This window comes from Carassius carassius, chromosome 17 (assembly GCF_963082965.1).
Source record: "Carassius carassius chromosome 17, fCarCar2.1, whole genome shotgun sequence".
NCBI lineage: Eukaryota > Metazoa > Chordata > Actinopteri > Cypriniformes > Cyprinidae > Carassius > Carassius carassius.
In genome coordinates this window covers 11355696-11362319 of record NC_081771.1, presented here as the reverse complement: position 1 = coordinate 11362319, position 6624 = coordinate 11355696, and the positions used below count along the sequence as shown (strand labels likewise).

Sequence of the window (6624 nt, the reverse complement as noted above, 5' to 3'; positions counted from 1 at the left end):
AAATTTTGGTTTGTATGGAAAAGATGCCAAGATTCATCAAAAGACCAAATGGGTCCAAAAAGACCACAAAAAAGTAATATGGGTTTAGAATAACACAACAGTGAGGAATGAACTATCTAATTCTAAACTAAACCACACATGGCTATTTTCGTTTGTGTGTATGTGTGTGGGCACAATAGGATTTATATAGATCTCTTAACACCACCCCCTACACACGTACACGCTTTCTGTCTTTTTCTATGTACGTGCCTTATTGCTGTGCTCATGTCAGATGAGAAGCAACTCCACACAGAGAAGAGGAAGAATGAGCAAGGACGTGTGAGGGAGAGACTGAATCGGTGAGGAAGGGAGCCGTCACACAGAGCACTTCCTAAAATCATGTTACTGTGTCATTATTCCACCTCTGCTCTCTTCCCAGCAATCATATTTGGAGAACATCTTTCAGGAGCTCTCAGGGCCACAACAACTGGTAAGCATGGCTAATGGAAATTTAATCAGTGACAAGAGTGGAGAATCAGTCATAATGCATGTCAAACTGAATGCACCCCGATAAGGAATAACAGAAAGATGCAAATAGTGGTTAAGGGAGGCTTCGCTGACAGACTGATAATGCCCTTGTACGTCCTGCAGCAAGCACAGAAGGCCGTTTTATGTTTTTGAGTGTTTTATTTAGAGCATGGTTTATGAATGTTTTTTTTTTCTTATTGATTTTAAAGCAGCAAATATGAGCACTCCAGCAAAACCGGAAGGCACAAGGATGCAAATAGCCCTCTGTTTATGTTTTTTCGTTAAAGCAATAAGAGCCAATCTAATTAGGACGTCAAGATTTCAAGCAATTGTTCCTTGGCTGCTTGTTTGTTTGGTTGGTTTTCATTTTTCATACTTTCTCCAGGCAGAACCTTGTAAGATTAAACCAATAAATTGCTTGCAAAACTTAAATTGACTACACATGACAAAACCTAAACAAATCTCTCTTATCCCATTTCAACTTTCCCACTGGTAAACAGAGCGCTATCTTGTTCCACCAAAGAATTGCCATGAGCAAGACTGCACACAAAAACCCAATCTACAAAGGAACAAAACTGGGGTGCTCCACCAGCACACCACGCATCCTCCGTGTCTTAGTTTACCCATGAAGCAGGTTTCTAAAGGCTGGAATCGTGCAAGCACTCAAATAAGAGTTTTAAGTCAAGCTTGCATGAGCATTGCATCTAGCATTTGAACATTGCTACAACATTGTAGAACAAGACTTCATATGTTATCATTTGTATTATTAATCACCTAAATGTTGATATTTACTTGTAGCTTGCATATGTTGTGTTATATTATGGCATGTTTAAATATATGAGTATCAGACGGGTTTAGTAACAAAGTTTCAAGTTTTGAGATATTTCTGGTTTGCACAAGTATTGAGGGTTGTCTTTCACTAATGTCACTGTTTTTAAAATAAAATTAATAGGCTCTACTTTTACTCAGATAAATTTTCACTGCAAACCACAAAAATGTATAGCTGGAACATAACGGTGGTAGCAAAATTCAGTTTGCAAATGATTAATTGGAATTGAATCTTTGGATCAATTCGACTGTTTTTAATCTGTAAAACCGGCTCGCAAAGATGTTCAAAAGATACATTTCACAAGAAGAAACACAATGGACAATGCATCATGCAATGGATCTTCCAACCTGATCTCATGCAAAAAAAAAAAAAGATAAATTAGCTATTTTAACTACCAATTTGTTAGATGTGATTCATAGAAAAAAGTAAGCAAAAAGGTCAGCTGTACAGAGAAGAGGGCTATTCATCTATTAAGTGTGTGTGTGTGTGTGTGTGTGTGTGTGTGTGTGTGTGTGTGTGTGTGTGTGTGTGTGTGTGTGTGTGTGTGTGTGTGTGTGTTATAATATTAAATTATGTTGTGGGATAATTAAATATATTCTAAATAAACTACAAACATAAAATTATATACATTTATTTTGTCCTCACATTCTTTCCTGTAACTCTTCCCTCTCAGTGACACACAGCTGACTGAATGGCTCATTATGCAGCTCATTATGCAGGCCTTTGTCTTCTCAGATGTAAATCACAATGATTTTCATGATAGTCGACTCCTACTCGCATATGACTTATACAAACAAAAAGTGTCTTAGAAAATGTAAGTCAATATAGTGTTTTCTGTGAGTGAGTAAACAAGATGATTTTCACATCATTTAGAAAGAAAACTTCTAGGCTACAAGCTCCAGTTCTCAAAAGTCCCGGGAACCAATTTTCTTTATGGTCTTATTCAAGTGCTTTAACATTTTTAGTTTTTTACTAACCACGCATAACATTTTTTTTTTCTCAAAAACATGTGTACATACATGCTGCTCACATATTATTATAGCCCAGTTTGTGCTGATTACAGTGATATTAGCCATTTAGATGTGTATAAGCAACTGAAAAAAACACAAATATCAGGGCATGACAAAACTTCTCCAGGCCCCAAAAATACCCTTAGACCTCAGAGTGTTAATGGACATTGTAAAAATGGACATTGAACTGTTTGAGTGTGTTAATAAGTAAAATATTTTAATGTGTTTTCCATTTATGTTTAATCAGTGTCATGCATGAATCAGCAATGTTCAGATGCAGGGTGACTAAACAAATCCTGCTGCTCACATTATACTTAATTGTGTGAAACATGGAAGAAATCAGCATCATTTGTTTCTCCTAAAGATTAAGAAATGATTATGAAAAGAATGAAAAAATAACTATGTACACAGCAAAAAGCAACACGCTTGCTATGAACACTTGAGAGGGCTACTGAGGAAAATTGATACAGCCCATGAAGTTGTAAATAAATATATAGGTCTGTAACTCTATAACAAGAATAATATAGCCTACACTCTTAAAAATAAAGGTTCTTAATTGTTTTTGATGGTTCCATGAAGAACCTTTTCACATCCAATGAATCTTTTCATTGTACAAAAGGTTATTTATAATGGAAATGGTACTCGATATGCACAAAAACCCAAAATCATTCTTCTATGGCATCACTGGATCCCAAAATCCCATTTTGTAACCTTTATTTTAAATCAAATTTTCAAAATAAAATTGTTCATGTGTAAAGCTCCACCCCTCACAGCACTATCAATAATGCTCAAATCCTTTAAAATGTCCTTTAAAATGTCCTTAATCAACATCAAACTAGAAGTGTGTTCTGCTTAACTGATGTCATAGAGGATATCATTCGCCATTATCATTAAGTCCATGAAATATTCTTTGAGTAGCCATCGTTAAAAAAATAAAAATTACCTTTAAACTTAAAGCAGTCAAAACTGGGTGTGGGTTGATTCATCTTCTTTTAATGAGACACCTGAGCTTATATGTCTATCACAAGCTTTGTCAGTTCCGGGGGCGATAACTTTCTTTAGAAAGACGTAACAACCTGCTTAAGTACTCTCTGGGGTACATGTACCTCTGATTGGGAATCACAGCTTAAGCCCAAAAAAGAGTTTGCAGACTATACGCTTGATCTTCATTATAATTAGATGCTACCCCAACCCATAAGGATGGCAAACTGTGCTGTGTAAATTATCACACACAAATCATCTGTAGCAAACAGGAAAACGTGAAATGGAGAAAATGTGAGGAGGATCTTCTCTTCCTGCACTGTGGCAGAGGAAGAGATCCAGGAAGGCATATTCTGGTTCGAGCTCCTCCAAACAAAGCTCTTTGATGCAGGGTGTGAGTGTGAGTTCACATTTATTAATTGAGCATATGGCTGACTCTGTGAGTGTTATCTGCACTTCAGGAAATTATCTGATGTTGGTGGCAGTTCCACAAACTGAAGTGAGTGACAATACACAATGAGTGAATCATAACCTGCTATTGGCAGTATTTTAATTGCTTGGCCTTATTTTGTTATTAGGCTGACCTTGTATATTTTTCCAGCAGTGTGAAAAGCGATGAAGACTAAAGTGCTATACCAATGTGGTTTTATTGAATTTTAAGTGTAATATATGATGATGGCACCTCTAACAGCTGCGCCAGTTGGGTTGTCAGGGGCTAATGGGATCAGCCAATGTCTGGATGTCAGATTAGTCAAAGACAAATGAGCTGTACATAGGCTTACCTCTGCATTGAGACTGTACATTTCTGTTAACATAATCATCACTTATAGCTAGTGTATGTCAGGGTGCGTGCTAGACAGAGGACTCAGAAGCAGAGTAGAGAAAAGGAGAATCCTTTATTCTCACCACAAAACACAAAATAACATAAACAATAATAAAATGCTCTGGCGCACACAGAGATCTCCGAGCTGGCAGGCACACTGCGGACCACTTGCGCTGCAGGATCTCTGAACTACGGATCCTTAGACGGGAAAACAGAAGGTGAGACTGAGATTTGGAACCATACAAAACATGGGCAAAGACAAAACAATCTACTCAGGACGACAGACAGAAAAGCACATACATACAGTAAAGACCAAAAGTTTGGACACACCTTCTCATTCAAAGAGTTTTATTATATAGGGAATTATATATGGAATTATATATGGAATTATATACATAACAAAAAGTGTGAAACAACTGAAAATATGTCATATTCTAGGTTCTTCAAAGTAGCCACCTTTTGCTTTGATTACTGCTTTGCACACTCTTGGCATTCTCTTGATGAGCTTCAAGAGGTAGTCACCTGAAATGGTCTTCCAACAGTCTTGAAGGAGTTCCCCGAGAGATGCTTAGCACTTGTTGGCCCTTTTGCCTTCAGTCTGCGGTCCAGCTCACCCCTAAACTATCTCGATTGGGTTCAGGTCCGGTGACTGTGGAGGCCAGGTCACCTGGCACAGCACCCCATCACTCTCCTTCTTGGTCAAATAGCCCTTGACGCCTTCAGTGTGACTCTACAATTTTCATAGTCATGAAAATAAAGAAAAGTCTTTGAATGAGAAGGTGTGTCCAAACTTTTGGTCTGTACTGTATAAGGGAGTGGGGGAACGAGCGACAGGTGGGGAAGAATCAGCTCATGATCTGCACAACCCCGCCACGATCAGCGCTGATTGCCCAGACCCCGGAGGACTCACCATGACGCTGATGAAATTGATCAATGAGAGCGCGATCCAGAATATCGCGAGCCGGAATCCAGCATCTCTCCTCTGGACCATAACCCTCCCAGTCTACCAGATATTGATGACCTCTACCCCTACACCTCACATCAATGAGCTGCCGTACAGTATTGGCAGGCGACCCCTCGATGAGCCTTGGAGGCGGAGGGGCAGAGGTCAGGGGCTGAAGGGGGGAGCGAAAGGCGAGTTTAATCTTAGAAATGTGGAAAACCGGGTGGATCCTTCTAAACTGAGGGGGCAATTTGAGCCGTACTGACACGGGACTAAGCACTTTGGCGATGATAAACGATCCAACAAATTTGGATCCCAGTTTACGTGAGGGCAGTCTGAAGTTAATGTCCTTAGTAGACAACCAGACTCTCTGACCACACACATAAAGTGGGGGCTTAGTACGGTGACGGTCCACCGATGCCTTGTTCCTCTCGCCAGTCCGAATGAGGGCTTCTCTGGCGATCCTCCAAGTATGGACGCATCTCTGAATAAACGCATGCACGGAGGGAACAACGGCATTTGATTCTTGAGAGGGGAATAAAGGTGGCTGGTAGCCTAAACAGCACTGGAAGGGAGACAAACCCGTAGATGAGACCGGGAGGGAGTTATGCGCATACTCTACCATGGTCAACCTGGAACTCAAAGATGATGGTTCAGTAGACGCCACACAGCGCAGGACTCTCTCCAAATCTTGGTTTGCACGCTCGGCCTGACCATTAGTCTGCGGGTGATAACCGGAAGATAGGCTCGCAGGTGCCCCCAGCTGTCGACAGAACTCTGTCCAAAACCTAGACACAAACTGGGGACCTCTGTCAGAAATAACGTTCACCGGGAGGCCATGAATACGGAAAACGTGATCTAGACCGTAGTCGCTGTCTCCCTCACTGATGGCAGTTTGGAGAGGGGAATAAAATGGACCGCCTTTGAGAACCTGTCCACCACAGTGAGAACTACCGTCTTGCCACTAGATGGAGGCAGGCCAGTCACAAAGTCCATCTCTATGTGTGACCAGGGCCGCGAATGGAGCGACAACGGCTGTAGTAGCCTTGCTGGGGGACACAAACCATCGAGCATCCTGTACCATGGACGGCCACCAAAACCGCTGCTTGATTAACCTACAAGTACGAGTCGCTCCAGGGTGGCAAGCTAGACTAGAAAAGTGGCCCTACTGAAGTACACTAGTTCGGACTGACTCAGGTACAAAGAGCAGACCCTCTGGGCATCCAGTGGGAACAGAAGCTTCGCATAGTGCCGCACGGACCTTGGACTCCACCCCGCAGGTGACCGCAGCCACAACCCGTTCGGGATGCAAAATGGCCACCGAGAGGGTGGGACTAGCCTCAGCCTCAAAAACCCGCGACAGCGCGTCAGGTTTTATAAGAAATGGCAAACCTGAAACGTTCCAAAAAATAATGCCCAGCAAGCCTGCCTAGAATTTATTCTCTTGGCGGTGCGAATGTACTCAAGATTCTTATGATCAGTCCAAATGATAAACGGAAATCGCGCTCCCTCTAACAGCTAGTAACTCCCT

General features: G+C 41.3%; 1 long non-coding RNA gene across 1 annotated transcript; it reads left to right on the top strand.

Annotated features, from left to right (window-relative positions):
* The first annotated feature begins 256 nt into the window (after positions 1-256).
* Positions 257-1273, top strand: LOC132160515 (uncharacterized). The gene is made up of 3 exons (XR_009438026.1): positions 257-338; positions 419-469; positions 1008-1273. It is a non-coding gene; the product is annotated as an uncharacterized LOC132160515 (long non-coding RNA).
* The last annotated feature ends 5351 nt before the right edge of the window (positions 1274-6624 follow it).